The sequence below is a fragment of the Urocitellus parryii genome, chromosome 11, assembly GCF_045843805.1.
Source record: "Urocitellus parryii isolate mUroPar1 chromosome 11, mUroPar1.hap1, whole genome shotgun sequence".
Classification (NCBI taxonomy): Eukaryota; Metazoa; Chordata; class Mammalia; order Rodentia; family Sciuridae; genus Urocitellus; species Urocitellus parryii.
In genome coordinates, this window is record NC_135541.1 from 1,102,296 (window position 1) to 1,117,987 (window position 15,692).

Genomic DNA, 15,692 nt, shown 5'->3' on the forward strand with positions numbered 1-15,692 from the left:
TCCTCCCTCCGCTGGACTGGAGCGGCTTTGATCCTATTTTCAGCTGTGGGAAATATGAAATGAATGGTGTCAAGTCCCAGCCGGATGAAAGGCGGGTTCCCTCCCCGAGTGCGGGCCAGATGGCAGCTCGGGCGGCCTCCGAGGCACACGCCTGGCCTTTGTGGGCCGTTTAACACTGTGAATGGGGCCAAAGTGTGGGAAACTGGCTGGGCTCCTGGCTCACACCATCCATGTGAGTAGCTGGGGAGGGGGAGGGCCAGGGCTGCTCCAGGCTGGCGGGCTTTGCCCCGCAGAGCACTGGGCGGGGTGGAGGGCGTTGGGTCCTCTGCTTCATCTGCTCCCAGCAGCTCTGGATGGGAGGTACTTTGAGGAGGGAGGGAGGGAGGGAGTTTGTCCTGCCTGCAACTCCCAGAACCCCCACCCTGGAAAACTCAATAAATTTGAGGGCTTCGGTAGCTGGGGTGGGTCAGGCTGTCTGGAGTTGATGCCCCTCTCACTTAGGGGTGCACTTCACTGTGGACATACATGGGACCTCCTGGCAAGACCTACTAGTCCAGCACAGGCATGCTTGCATCCAGCATTGAGGACCCAAGCCACCTTGCACAACCCACAAGACAACACCACCCTTTTCCCAGGCTGACTGGGGAGGTCGGGGGAGAGACCCTAGAAAGGCACCCAGAGGCTCTGGAGACCAGGGGAGGACTTCTTGTTGGTGGGAATGTGAAATCATGTAATGCTGTGATAGACAGTTTGGAGTCTCCTCAAAAAATTACTCATAGAATTACCAAATAAAGGATGGGGATATGGCTTAGTTGGTAGAGTGCTTGCCTTGCATGCACAAGGCCCTAGGTTCAATCCCAGCACCACATTACCATGTAATCCAGAACTTGTATTTCTGGTTCTGTACCCCAAAGAATTGAAAGCAGGAGCTCAAAAAGATATCTTTACACCCATGTTCATAGCAGCATTATTTGCCAAAGCCAGGAGATAAAACAATACAAGTTTCACTGGTGAGTGAACAGATAAAGAAAATGTATTATAGCCATACAGTGGAACATTACACAACCATTAAAAAGAAGGAAACTCTGACACCTGCTGCAACATGGTTGGACCTTGAGGACCTTCTCCTCAGTGTCCTGTATGATTCCATTTGTGGGAAAGACCTAGAGTCACCAAATTGACAGAAAGTAGAATGGTGGCTGGAGGACTAGAGGGAGATGGGGAGCCAGTGTTTAATAGGGACAGTTTCCACTTGGAAAGATGAAAATGGACATCGGTGAGGGTTGCGATACATCGCGAGTGTTTTTACAGTGCAGAGCAGCACTTAAACCAGGCACGGAGGTGCACAACTGTCATCCCAGCAACTGGCGCAGTGCGTGGAGTAGGCGGGGCTACTGGGCCGTGGAAGTGCTGCCCTCCCTGGCCTCTGCCCCTGGACCCCTGCTCCTGGTTCCCAGTGGGGAAGGTGAGGAGCAGGCAGACCTAGGAGGGTCAGAAACCAGGCTCCAGGCTTCTCTCCTCTGACCCAACAAACCCGAGCTTGGGGACAGTAGGTAGAAACTGCCTGAAAGGGGCGGAAAGCCAAGTTCCTCGGGGGGGGGGGGGGGGGGGGAGGGGAGGCAGGCAAATGGCTCTTCTCCAGATTGTGGGGACAGTGTCCCCCATGTACAGGGCCACTCCACGGTAGAGTTGTTCTGTGAGGTGTGCCCTGCCTGGGCTCTTTGTCAGCACCCAGCTGCTTGCAGCAGGACAGGCCGGAGGCGTGGGCCCTTCCCCAGGTGGACTAGTATCACTCACCCATCCCCAGTGACAAAGGACAGAGGAGGCAGGAGGCATGTGGTAGTTGTGTGCTGAGTCTGCCTGGGCCTAGGACGGGCTCCGGGCAGGGGCTGCATTGGGGAGGGTGTAGGAGTCCCGAGTTATTGCACGTGTGCTAGGCCTGCCCGCGGAACACAGACCTATGGCTTCTCGGGCCAGCCTGATGGGGCTGAGGGCTCAGAGGTCAAATGGCTGGCCCAGGCCCTGTGTGCTGCTGGTCAGCCAACCCGACGGCTCCCAGTACAGACTGGCTACCTGCAGGAACGATGCCCCTACACAGGCATGCGGGCCCTGAGAGGTGGCTGACGCCATGCAGGAGGGTGGGCTGAGTTGGAATGCACAGCACTTGCTCTCCGTCCTTCCTGAGCGGCAGGGGGTGGTGGGAGAGGAAGAGGGTGTGGGGCTAACATGAGGGGTGCTGTTGTCCCAGCCCCCACCCCAGGCACACCCTGGAGTGGGACTGAGCGGAGCTGGGAGCCTGCACTCCAGATGGCGGGTGGCCTGACGGAAGGACAAAGGGTAGCCACAGCGCACAAGCGGCCAGTGATGCACGCGCTGCCCTTTGTCACCAGACCAGGCTGCCCGGGGCATGGAGTGTGGGAACTGTTGGTTGTGTGGCCCCATCCCGCTTGGGGTGCTCTGTGGGGTCCTGGAGGAGACACCCAGGCCCTTCTCTTCCCGGCCCCCTGCTGAGTACCTGCACCCTCCCCTCTCGAGAACCAGACTCAGGAGCTGGGTCCAGAAGTGGGGTGGTTCTTGTCTCCCCCAACTCCCATTCCTTTGGATAGCAGAGGCCTGGGCCCACGGGCTGGGCAGAGGACAGGCCTGGCCATGCACTGGTGGACAGGGGAGTGCTGAAGGGGCTGGGGAGACCCTAACAAGTAGGAGGTAACTCAGTGGATGCAGAGTGGGCCCACCACAGAGTCACAGCAGCGACTGGCCACGACGAGAGGACAGCCCTGAATGCCAGCACCATTAGGAGCCTGAATTCGGCACTCTTGCTGGTATTCCCTTAAATGAGCATTTGCCACTTGTACAATGTTTTCAAAGAGCTCCCAACACAAACACACCCCTGTACACACACGCACACAGCACTCAGAGACAAACACACCCCATACTGCAGCTCCCCAGGGAGCACACTGGCATCCGGGGGCCTGGGCTCTCCTGGCCTCAGCTCAGTGGGCCTTGGCAGGTAGGACTCCCTGAGGTGGGAGGGAGAGGGAAGCTGGGGACAACCAAGGGGTGCCCTAGGTGGGGTGGCACCTGAGGGGGTCCTTAAAGGAAGTCAGCGCCTTCCAGGTGGAGTTGCAGGAGCCCCTTCCAAAACAAGAGTGGCAGGTCACAGGTCAGGAGAGCAGGGACCCAAGTCGCCAAGTCTGTCCAGAAAGAGGCTTGAGAGTGTGGCTTTGTGCACATGCGTGTGTGCTCACCTCTGTGTGTCCAAGCACTGGTGCCTGCACATGTGTGCTCATATGTGTGAGTCTACACACACATGCACGTTCAGCTCAAGGCTTGATTTGGCCCCTGTTCCCTGCTCCCACCTCCCGGAATGCCCAGGTCGGCTGGGCACCGTGCTACTTCCACAGTTCCCAGGACCCTGCACGAGAGTGGGGAAGCCCTCCTCCCCCGGCACCACCTCTAGCAACATGTATTTATTTATTTATTTATTTTTATTTTTATTTTTATTTATTTTTTTTTTTTGAGAGAGAGAGAGAGAGAGATAATTTTTTAATATTTATTTTTTAGTTCTCGGCAGACACAACATCTTTGTTGGTATGTGGTGCTGAGGATTGAACCCGGGCTGCACGCATGCCAGGCGAGCGCGCTACCGCTTGAGCTACATCCCCAGCCCCAAGGTATTTATTTTCTGTGGTGCTGGGGTTTGATCCAGGCCCTACACACACTAGGCAAATGCTCTACCACTGAACTACATCTCTCACCCCTTTTTTGTTTTGAGACAAGTTCTCACTGTAAGGCCTTGAATTCCCCCTGCCCCAGCCTCCAGAGCAGCTCTGTTACGGGACGGGGCTATCGTGCTGGCAGCGGAGGCAGGGACTTAGCCTCTGCTGTGTAGGTGGGGAAGCTGAGGCTGTGAGGGAGGAGCAGCTGGCCTGCTGGCTCCCGGCCTTCAGCTTCTCAGCTGGTAGCTTGACTCTGCTTGGGGGGCTGCTGGGGGGCTGTGACTGGAGGTGACCCAGTCAGTCCCTGAGGATGCCCGAGCCCCAGGATAAAATACAGGTCACAGGGGGTCTCTTGGGGAAGGAGCCCTGTCTCTGCACCCTGACATGGAGGGATGTGCTGTCAGAGGGCAGGCTGCAGACACCCCACCCTGGGAGGAAGCTGGGCAGGCCCTTTTCACAGTAAGTCAGATGAAGCCAGCAACTCCTGACCCCCAGCCCATGCAGAGCCCAGGGAAGGCTTCACACCTGCAGGGGTGCTCTTAAGGACGACTTTCATCAGACCCACTGTGCAGAGGAGGAAACCGAGGCTGCCCCGGAGAACTTCACCTCGGTCAGCTGCTCGGCTTTGTTGGGCCGCCACTTCCCAAGCTTCCAGTTTCCAGGCTGGGAGCAGGTACCCGCTGAGACCACATCCCTTGAGCTTCCGCCTCCCCTTCCAGACCTGCCTCCAGCCCCCAGGGCACCCTCAAGAGCCACACAGTGCCCAGGCAACAGCCTCCCTCTAGGAGGCTGGCTGGGGGGATGTGATAGATGTGGGTTGGTTGGGTCCAGCGGCACAGCCTGCTCCCACAGTTCCTCTGGTCGCCCTGACCCTGCCTGGAAAGACACAGACTGCTCTTCCTGCACTGGGGCACGGAGCTGGGGTGCAGAGCCTGAAAGGAGCTTGACTCTGTGCCGTTCCTCCACAGCAGATCTAGTTTTGGAGAGGCCCCAGGATCAGGCCTTGGGTGGGCTTGTGGAGGAGACAGGTCCAGGCAGGGCTGGGCTGTACCTTTGCTCTCTCCTGCAGAGACTGGTGAACACATTCGGGGGCTTCCTGAGCCTCAGTTTACATGCAAGATGGGCTTTTTTTCTGGCCAAGGCTCACCTGGGTCTCAAGGAGCTGGCTCCAGGTAGTGAGGTGCTGGTAGTAAGGTGCCCTCAGGGGTGGCTGAGAAGAGCCCCCTGTCATTTCACCCACTTGACCTCAGCCCAGAAGGATCATGTTCAGCTGAGCTGGGCTGATGGCCCAGGATGCCAGCCATCCTCACCCCAAACAGCTGCTGTGGCCCAAACAGGTTCCCCAGTCCCAGCACTGCACAGAGCACCTAGCCAGAGCCACCAAGTTAAAGGACAGGTCCTCTGCCCACCTCCTGCTCTTACACCACCCTGACCCTTGAGGGTGAGGAGCCAGCTTTGAGGGCTCAGCAGGGAGGGCCTCATTTTCCAAGGTCCACCTGAGCTCCGTCTGGTGTAGTGGCTGCTGCAGGTCGCAGGCCTGCTACTGGTGGGTATGATTCAGGGAGTCCTGAACCCTTCTCCCAGGAGCTGCTCTGAATTCCAGGGTCAGCTCTTGCTCCCGGGGTGCAGAGGGGGACAGTGATTCTGCTCTCAGAGCTGAGGTGAGGGTGATGAGGACAGTCACCTCCTAAAGGCTGCTCCCTCCTCAAGACCCCTTTGCTTGTCTGGCTTCACCTGGGGCCTGGGACTTGGGACCGGGCAGGACACCCACAGCAGCCTCAACCCCAAAGTTAAGCATGTGCGAGAGCCCAGGGATGGCACCCAGGTTGGCGGCCACAGCCCACTGGCCTGGAGTTTGGGCCTGGTGCCTCCAGGTCTCATGGGGCTGGGGTTGGCATCCCCTTGGCTCTGTCCAGGGTGCTCCATCGGCTCCAGGGGCAGCCATGAAGCTGGGACTCGCGTTTCTGAAGCTCAGAGAGTCTCCTTCTGCCTGTGGGGGTGCCCCACGCACTGCAGCCCGAAATCCCAGGCTAGACTTGAAAATTCCCAGCTTCTGCCGCCAAATAGGGTCCCAACTTCCGGAGGGACTGGGCTCCAGACCCCAGGGATGCAGACGCCAGCCTCCATCAGCCTGGCCTCCAGGGCCTCAGCTTTCCCTGCGCACAGCCGGCTGCCCCAGTGGCCGCGGGGACACGCGGGCCCCGTGGGGTGGGCTGGCGGCGCGCGGAGGCGGCGGTGGGAAAGCCGGAGGCGCGGGCTCTCTGGGCGCGCGGATTAGGGCCGCCGGCCCACGTGGCCGCGCCTGGCCGCCCGCCCCCCGCGCGCCGGGGCAGGGCCGGGTCGCCGTCCCAAGCTGGTTAAAAACCCCGCGGTGTCAGAGAGCAGCTCGTTCCCACCCCCTGAAAGGCAGACGAGCCCTTTATTGCTCTATTATAACGCGGAGCCAGATGGTCTTTTGGGAGTTGCCCCCCGCGCCCCCCCGCCGCCGCCCCCACTCATTCAGAGGCAGGCCCCGGCACTAATGCCCGGCGCAGGCACGCTTCCCGCCCGCATGGTGGGAACCGCGGCCGCGGGCGGGGCTCACCGGCCCCTGCCTCAGTGTCCTCACCTGTCCAGTGGGGACAAGGGTCGGCCCCTCGGAGGTCTGGGGAACCAAATGAGTTGGTGCAGGTAGAGCTTCCAGGCAGGCGTGAGCACGGGCCCCTTGGTTGTCCTACCCACCCCCGAGATGGCTGGTACATTTTAAGATAACAAACACCCAAAGCAGAAGAGTGTTTCCTGACTTGTGAAATGAGATGCAACTCAAATGTCAGCATCCACAAATAAGATGGAGTTGGAGCAGAGCCAGGCGGTTCCCCAGGGCCAGTCCACATCCCCTTCTGTGGCCGCTGGGAGCTGGTCCGTGTGGAGTGGCCACCTCTGAAGGCTAAGCATCATCCTGTCCACTGCACCGGCAGGCAAAGAGAGGCCCAGAGAATTCGAGGCGAGGCTGCCAGCTGGGGGCTGGAGTGGACTTTGGGTAGGGGTAGGTGGGCAGCGTCAGCCCTGAGGAAAGGATGGAGGGTGGGCTCACTCCTGTGGGCTGACCACCCCTCACATGGCCTCAAGCACTTCTCACAGGGCCCTGGGAAGGCAGATTCCTAAGGAGAGGCAGCCCAGTGCCCTCCCTGCTGGACGGGCAGGGGTCACCTTCCACCCCAGCACTCCAGCTACCCGTGGGCTGGCCTGGCATTTCCCAGCCTGGGTGGGTCACTGGAAGTATCCATAAACAAATATGCTTTTTTTTGGGGGGGGGCGGTGGCAGAATCCAGGGCGAGGAGCAGCTCAGAGGCAGCAATGAGGGCTTTGGGTAGCAGCAGCCAATGGCACCTGAATGTTGAGCCTCAGAGAACCAAGGACCCTCCTGTGGCCCACCAGTTGCCTGCAGGAGGGCTGAGAGGCCCTGCCCAGCTGTGGGACTCCAGCATTGGAAGTTCCCCTTTTTTTTAATCCCACTGGCCTGCAGAGTGTTGGAGCCCCCAGTGCAACAGGCTTGGCGGACTGCCCCCACCCAGCCAGTCCCCATCTGCCAGAATCCGAGCTCTGCCAGCTGTCCAGCATGGGTGGGAGGACCCTCTTGCCTAGGAGCCTCTGCCATCTAGGTGTTGGGGGGACCCAGGAGATTGCAGATGGGTATAATCTATCATCTGTGTGGAGTGGCCACCTCTGGAAGCCCAGCATCATCTTGTCCACTGCACAGGCAGGCAAAGAGAGGCCCAGAGAACTCGAGCCTGAGAGAACCAAGGCCCTCCTGTGGTCCATCAGTCGCCTGCAGGCCTCATGTCCCCAAGGAGCACTTATCCCTGATCTCCCAGCCCCTCCCCTGATGCCCCCTAGGACCCGGACCCTGCCCAGCTCCAGCATAAGGGGCCACCCCTCATCAACACTCTCTTGGGACATGGCACCCACAGAGGCTCCCACGTCTGGCAACCCCATTGCCACTGTCCAGTCACAGCCAGCTATTGGGGAAGGGGGTTTCCAACCCATGTTGAAGGTCACCTCAGTGAGTCTTGGTGGTGGCCAAAGGGAGGACCCACACTCATGACCCCGCCAGAACTGGTGCTCCCTGCAACCACAGGCAGGGGTCTTCTGGGACCTGAGCTGATGGAAAGAGTGGAGGGAGTTAGAGGCCAGTCAGCTCTGGGACCACAAAGGCCGAGCTTCAGAGGAGGCCGGTCAAGCCGCCCACCCTAGCAGGGCAGTAATCGCTCGTGTTATTAAGTAGCTACTGTGTGCCAAGTACCCTGTGCTCTGGTCTGGGGCTGGCATGGCGTTGTGGAGGGAATGGGTGAGCCACTGGGCAGCGGAGGGGCTCTGAGTCCAGCTCACTCTGGTTACCCCTGAGGTCTGTCAGTGGCCCCACCTTCACCTTATCCCCAGATTGAGGAGGGTCTGGCCTCAAGCAGGGGAAGAGCGCGGCACCCCACAGGTGACACACTCTGGCCCTGAAGGTCCTCCAGTAGATCCAGAAGGTCCTGCTCCCCAGGAACCCGGGGCAGTGTCCAGCACTCCCCACACCCTGGGCAGTCCACCCCACCCAGAGGAGAGTGGCAGCCCTCAGCCGGCCTTGGGTCCTGTTTCTCTGTGTGAGGGAGAGGAGGGGGCCTCCGAGCTGTCCATGGCCATGGAGCCTGGTCAGTCTGAAGCCACACGTAGGGCCCAGAGTGCTGGGCAGAGCTGCAGGCTGCCAGGGCAGCGCGCCCAGTGCTGGCTCCTCAAGCTTTCCAGGCAGCCGCCGCAGGCCCGCCCCCCTTCCAGAGGGGAATTTGGGCGGGAGGCCTGCCCAGGGTGGGTTCCCACACCCCGCCCCCTGCCAAGGACATTCATCTTGCACAAAAGGCGCGTGTGCGGCAACAAACTCCTTTGCCATGGGGCTGCCTGGGCTTTGTGTGCTGAGCTCGGGGCCCCAGAGGCCATCTGGGGAGCAGTCGTCCCAGTGGGCGGGGTGGGGGCTCCCCTAGGCGGCCTTTCAGGCCCCCGGGAAGCAGCTCCCGGGCAACCGCACTGGGGGCTGCACATCTGGCCCTCCCGCGCCTTCCTGTTCCCACAGCCCCGCTGTCCCCTCTCGCGGGCCCTGGCATGGCTAGGTGTGAGAGGAGGGCTAAGGGACACCTGCCTTCCGCCCCATCCCTGCCACAGCAGAGCCTGGTGGGGAGGGCCGCGGGCACAGGGCTGTGGCTCTCTGGGGTCAGAGTCTGCAGCTGTGAAATGGGGCTGTACCAAGGATTCAGGGTAGACTGGGTGCCCAGCGGCCTGGGCTCTGGAGTCCCAGCCAGGCACTGCCAACGCTCTGCCTCTGCCTCCCTCTGCCTTCCGTTTCCTGGCAGGTCCACGTTCGGGACTGCCTGGAGTCTGACCGAGGGGTCAGGGCAAGGCCAGAGTGATTCCAGGCAGTGCAGGGTGGTCCTGCCCCACTCAAGACTCGGAGCTGAGAGATGTACATCCTGTTCAGCTAGTATGCAGTAGGTGCTAAATAAGTTTGCAGTTCCCTGCCAGGCCTCCAGCCCTGAGCACCTCGTGTCTGACCACGGCCCAGGACCTGCCTGGGGTCTTCCTGGCTGTGGACAGATGGCATTGGGGGTGGGTGGAAGAGAGCCCCCGGGAAGCCTTTCTGCTGAATGCCCCCACCCCAGGGCCAGGCCTGGAGGGTCAGGCAGCCCGGGCTTTGGGCAGTCCTGCCTGCCCTGGTGGGCCTTTCTGAGTCTGGGCCAGTGGGGTGGTGGAGCAGGGAGCAGGGTGGCCAAGGGACTTCTGGGGCCAGAGCCTGGCGGACAGGGCCTCTGTGGGGTGCCTCTTCCCCCATCCTGGCTGGGCGGCACGGTCCTTGAGAGGGTGTCCTGCAGGCCCAGAGATAATCCCAGCTTTGAGAGGCTGTGAGAGGCTGGCTCAGGGACTTTCCCACAGCCCCACATAAAGGGCTGGCGCCAGCTGCTCTCCCACAAAAGGCGCCTGGCCATTCAGGGTCTCCAGGTGGGCGGGGCCAGCGGAGCAGCAGCCACAGGCTACCTGGCCACCCCCAAGCCAGACTCAGTGGACAGTGCGGCGCCTCCTGGCCTGCGGGTCTCACTGCTGGCGCACTTCCTCGCTCCCAAGCCTCGCCTGTCACGTCTGCCACTCACTTCCACTCCTACCCACCCAGCCCCCCACCCTGCCCCTCAGTGTGAGGGACAGAGAGGGACATGATGAGGCTGAGACCTGGGGAAGACCTCCTCCCTCATCTCAGCTTCTTCACTGGAGATGTGGGACAGCACTGCCCCTTTTGGGGTCAGTGGAAGAGGCTCTCTGAGGCCAGCTGTTTAAATCACCAGGTCATGGGAGGGGCTGGAGTGGAGGGCTCTGGGGTCCCTGCTCCCAGGAATTTGGAGCATCTACCATGACCACCTTAGAATATGAGGACCAAAGCTGGGTGTGTTGTGCACCTGCAATCCTAGCTACTCTGGAGGCTGAGGCAGGAGGATCACAAATTCTGGTTCATTTTAGCAATTTAGTGAGATTCTGTCTGGAAATATAAAGGGCTGTGGGTGAAGCTCAGTGGTAGGGCACTTTGCATGTGCAAGGTCCTGGGTTCAAACTCCAGCACAAAACCACAACCACCACCACCACCACCACCAGCAGCCTGGAGGAGGAAGGCAGAGGGGGCTCCCTGGAGGAGGTGGCTGCTGGGGCCTGCACTATCAGAGGTGCAGGAGGTGGGTGGGAATCTCTGGGAGCCACAGTTCTAGCCTCTCCTGGTAGGGTCTGGTGTAAACGTCCCATCCCAGACATTTCTGGGACTGTTCTGTCACTCTGTAGCCTGACGGCCTCTGTGGGGCGGCTGGGAAGACCAGTCAGAGGTGAAGATAGGTCAAACGGCCAGATAGCGGGCGGCCGGCGGGACGCCGAGGGCGGGCAAGGAGCTGCTCTGGAAGCAGGCCCAGGGATTACCACTTCCCCTGTTCTGGCGCCTGGCTGGGCCACGGGGACCCCCTGCGGGGTGTTGGCGGGCTGGACTCCTGGCAGGGAGCCTCGCAGACAGTGACCCACGTGTCCCCAGCCGGCTCCCCATTCCCGCACCTGATGGGGGCGGGGCGCACTATGATCCCAGCTCAGCTGGGGAGGGGGCGTTGTCTTTCCCTGGCCACCGATTGGCTGTTGGGCGTGAGAAAGCGTCCAGGCACGCCCCCAGCCTCCTCGCGGCCTCCGGGTCTATAAAGGCGCCTGACCTCGGGCCGCGGCCGCCTAGCACAGCCCTCGGAACCCGACGGCGACCTCCCTGTGGTCTAGTGCCGTGGCAGCTCGGGGTCCGCGGGCACTCCTTGCCGCCTGCTGCCCCTCCGGGCACCATCACAGCTTGATCTGGCCGAGGAGCCGCGTCCCAGGTGACCTTCGCGCCCAGACTGGCCGAGGGTGGTGGTCAGGGCTTTGCCCTGACTGGGCAGGGTGCGCGCCCGCGGGCCTCCTGCTCCTCTAGTCCGCGGCTCGGCCGGCCCCCTTCCCTCTGTAGCTGACCGCCCCAGCGGCGAGGCCTTCTCACCCTCCCTTGCACGGAGTGTGCCCAGGAAACCGAGGAGCGACTTGCCGAGAGACCTGGCACGCCCTGATAGCGCGCGGAGCAGCCTCTGCCGCAGGGAACCCAGCGGCCGGCTGGTGAACACAGCGCCAGGGCCCTGGAACCAGAGGAGAGGGCCTGGGACAGGGCTCCTCTCACAGCAGCGATTTTGCTCCCCACCCGTTCCGTGCCCAGCGTCAGGGCAGGGGCCGAGCCGTGCATCCTGGGTGCAGTGCACAGCAGTTCTCAAAAGGGCCATAGACGTCATACTGAAGGAAGGGGTCGGGGTGCCGGGTTCTGTGTGCTGGGAAGGCTGCAGACTGTCTCTTGTGCCTGCAGGGGGAGCTGGGCCAGGCCCTCCAGGAGGGACAGGTGTGGGGAGGCCCCGGCACAGCCTTCTCAGCCAGGCCAGGGGCTGGTCAAAGGTGCTGTGCTTTATGTTAAAGCGGGGCTGGGTGGGAAATACAACGCCGGGGGCCTGCAGAGGCTGTCTGCTGGGTATTGAGGGCTGTGTGCATGGTGTGTGTCTCAGAGTTGTAGCACCACGGAGTTTGAATAAAGATGCTGATCTGCAGCCTCTGCCTGAATCTCTGGCCCTCACTGAAGCTGCCTGCAACCTCTGAGGTGGGGAACCCTGTCCATACCCTAGTGGCCCTGTGCCAAGGACTTCCTGGGCTGGACCCCTGCCCTGCTGGCCTCTTCCTTGGTCTTGTAGTGAAGGCCCAGCACCATCCCTGGATCCTCATGACCAGGAAGACCCTCAGGGAGGCTCTGAGCTGGGGACCATTCTCTCTCTCCCCAGGTGTGTTGGAGGAGACTTACTTGACCCAACACAAGCCCCACATGTCTCTTCCTTATTCTCTGTGTCAGCTCTGCCTTCTTCAACCTCCTGGCCTTGCCCAGGGTCACTGTTGACTATCAGGACCCAGGGTAGCCCTTGCACTTCCCCCTGGGTGCATTGGGGGGAGTCGGATGTCCTTAAAGGTACCCAGAGAGTGGGGCCCATCCCATCCCCAACACTGGAAGCCCCACCCAAGGAACTCCCAGACTGACAGCTGGGGAGCCAGGGCTGGGTTTTGCTGCCCCCTGGTGGCTCCTGGCCTGGTCCTGCAGCCTCCACAGCAGGTAGGACCTGAGGTCTGGAGTCTCACATAGAAGCTGTAGGTGGACTGTCCTAGGGGTCTGGGTCCAATCCAGCTGCACAGTTCTCAGCAGCCACCAGGGGTCACACTCTGGCACCTGGCTGAGGGTGGCGGAGGGGATAGCAGGAAACCCAGGTCTGGGCGGGTATTTCCGCAGATTCTGGGAAGTTGGTCTGGGAGGCAGAGACCCAGACGGGAAGTCATCTGTCTGGGAAAACCCCAGATCCAATGGAGGTCCCCGGGCAGCTTGTGCCCTGGCTGAGGCTTGAGGCTCGGCAGGGGCAGCAGTGGGTGACCACCCGAGCTCTCTGTGCCTTTGTGCCAGGTGGGCTCCAGCCCGCAGGGTCTGAGCTGTACCTTCTTAGTTATGGGTGCCTCACATTCACCCAGTCTCCTCCGAGGGCAGGGCAGCCTGGCAGGCATCCTGTGCCCCTTATCCAGCACACAGGAGGTGCTCCATAAATGGGGGCTTGATAGAGCATGCTTCCTGGAGCCCCAGGAGCCCTGGACTTAAGGCGAGGCCCAGCTGGTTGGGGGCCTCCCGTTTCCCCTTGAGGTGGGGGTGGGGACAGACATTCCACAGAGCAGCTCCTCCCCGACCCAGCGACACCTGGGGCCTCTGGTCAGGGCCAGGGAGGGATTGCCAGGGTCAGCTGTGGCTTCTTGAGCTCTCTGCTTTCCTGGTCAATAGGTGGTTGGTCATATGGAAGGCCAGTGGCCCCAGGAAGCTCATCTGCCCCGGCAAGCAGTCCTGGGGTTCCTGATGACAGATTTTTTTTTTTTTTTTTACTGGTACTGAGGATTGAACCCAGCCTTGCTTATGCCACCTACAGCCTCAGCCCTTTTAATTTTGAGACAGAGCCTTGCTAAGTTGCTGAGGCTGGCCTCCTGAGTCACTGGGGTCATTGGTGTGGTCACCAGGCCCAGTCTGACAACATATCTTGTTCAGGGACATTCTGAGCACTGGTGCTTGGGGACCTTGCTGGGAGCCCAGGATCCAGGCCTGGGGATGAGCGGAACAGGCTCGCTGCAGGGTGTCCCCAGGGCCCAGGACTCAGGCGGCTCTTCTCAAGTCTCATAGCACCCAGTGTGGGGTCTGGTCCTTGTTCTGGAAGCACTGGACATGCTCATGGGGTAGGCTGGGCAGAGTTGGCAGGCCCAGGTGAGTGGCCAGCAGGTCCACTCACTGGAACAAGAAGGGAAGGGCCAGAGTATCCCCAAGGCACCCCCTGCCAGACTCCGTCCACTCAGCCCACAGAGGAGATGACCAGCTGTCTGGCACCTCCTATCTGGACATTCTGAAGCCCCCTGGAGAGTGTGGCCACCGCACCGTCCAGCTCCAGAACTTTCTCATCAGCCCTGCTACAGCCCCACCAGCCTCCCTGACCTCTGTGTGCCCTGTGTGTCTGTGGGCCTCCTGTCCAGGGCCCCCTGGGAGTGGGGTTGTACAGCATTTGTGCTCCTCACAGTCACATGTGGTGGGTGTCAGTGTGTGACTCCTGTGGGGACGTGCCACGTGTGCCACATGTGGGCAGATACTGCGTTGCTGAATCGGTGGGCACAGGGCTGAACTGAACACCAAGTCTGTGGCTGAGGGGTGCGAATGGGCTGTGCAGCCAACCTGAGCCCCTGACGGGGAAGTTGTGTGTCCCCCGGGGCTGCCTGGTGGCCAGGCCTTCAGGGCCATGCTTGCTTGCCTATTTCTTGAGAAGGCACCATATTCAAAAGATGTGGAATTGAAAGTAGACAGCCGCTGGACTTCCCTCGACCTGCCTGGGCAGCTCAGCCAGCACTCTGAGGACTCAGAGGCACATGTTCACGCACAGGCTGCTTTTCACAGGCATCAAACGGAACCTGCCATCTCCTGCGTGGGTTGCATGTGTGTTTGACGGTGGATGCCCGTGTGCACGAGTGTGCGAGCCCCTTAGCCAACCACCTCGCCAAAGCTGCACACCTGTCAGCAGGAGAGGGAGCGCTTGGGTGTCTGGAGGCACTCTGCTGGAGGGACCCCCGTGTCCAAGCCCTGTCCTCAGGGAACTGACATCTGACAGTATGGACTGAAGTGTCCTCCCCCAGTTTCCACCTTCACCCCAGGTGCCTGGAGGTGGGGCCTGTGAGGAGGGCTGAGGTGGAGAGAGGCTGTTGGGGCTGTGGGCGCCCTTAAATGAAGCGAGGGCACACGGGAGCACCAGGGTTCTGTGAAATGTGTCCTGGGCGGGCAAGGAGGGGCCTCAGGAGAACCGGCCCTGCACACCTGCAGCTGCCAGGGCTGTGGCCATAAGGTCTGGTCCAGCTGTCCCGTCTGTCTGTGCTGTCCGCTCAGCCCTCCCAGCCAGTGCCCAGCCCGGGCATGGACCGTGCTCTGTTGCCTGTGCCCTCTGGCCTCACATAAGCACAGCCCGGCTGCCTGGCGTGGGGTGTCCTCACTGGGTTCCGCACCCAGATTCTTGCGGGGTACTGAGCATGCCCACAGCTCGCTCTTCCCTTACTGCTGAGGGTCAGTGGTTAACCCGTCTCTGGGCTGGCTCTGGGGAGGTTTCCAGTTCCCGGTAGTTAGGAATCACTGCAAACTCCTCCCACAAGTCATTCGCCTGCTTGTTTGCATACAGAGGAGGGGAATTGCTGGCTCAGACAAAGGCGGGTCCGTGAGAATTTGCCAGAACATGGCTAAAAGCCGCTGCACCTCTTGACATTCCACCAGCGGCACCTGAAGGCTCCCCGCGCCACACCCTTGTGACACTCGGATTCTGATGCGTACAGGGGTGTGTCGAGGTGGCTTTGATTTGATCTCCCTCCTTGCCAACGATGTGGGGCCAGTGTCCTGAGCTCTCTCTGTGTCTTCTTCAACCTTTTGCCTATTTAAAAAAATGGTCTGTTTGGATCTGGAAAGGCCCTCAAAGGCCACATGCCCAAGGCTCGGTCCTCAGGGTGGTGCCCAAGGGAGGTGGTGGACCTTTAGGAGCTGGGACCCTCTAGGAGAGGGTTGGGTCGTGGACATGTGCTATAGAAGGGTATGGAGACCCCAGCCTTTCCGCTCTCTCTTGGCTTCCCCTGCCACGTGGTCATCCCATGAGGGACTCTCACCGCAGACCCAGAGCAACGGGGTCAATCGACCATGAACTGAAGCTTCCAGCCAGAAGAGAACTTTCCTCTTTTTAAGATGATTATCTCAGGTATTGTATTAGAGTAATGAAAGTTGACTAACATCTCTTCTCATGGAGCTGTAAGAGTTTGTTAAATATATATGTTTTTGGATACAAGATT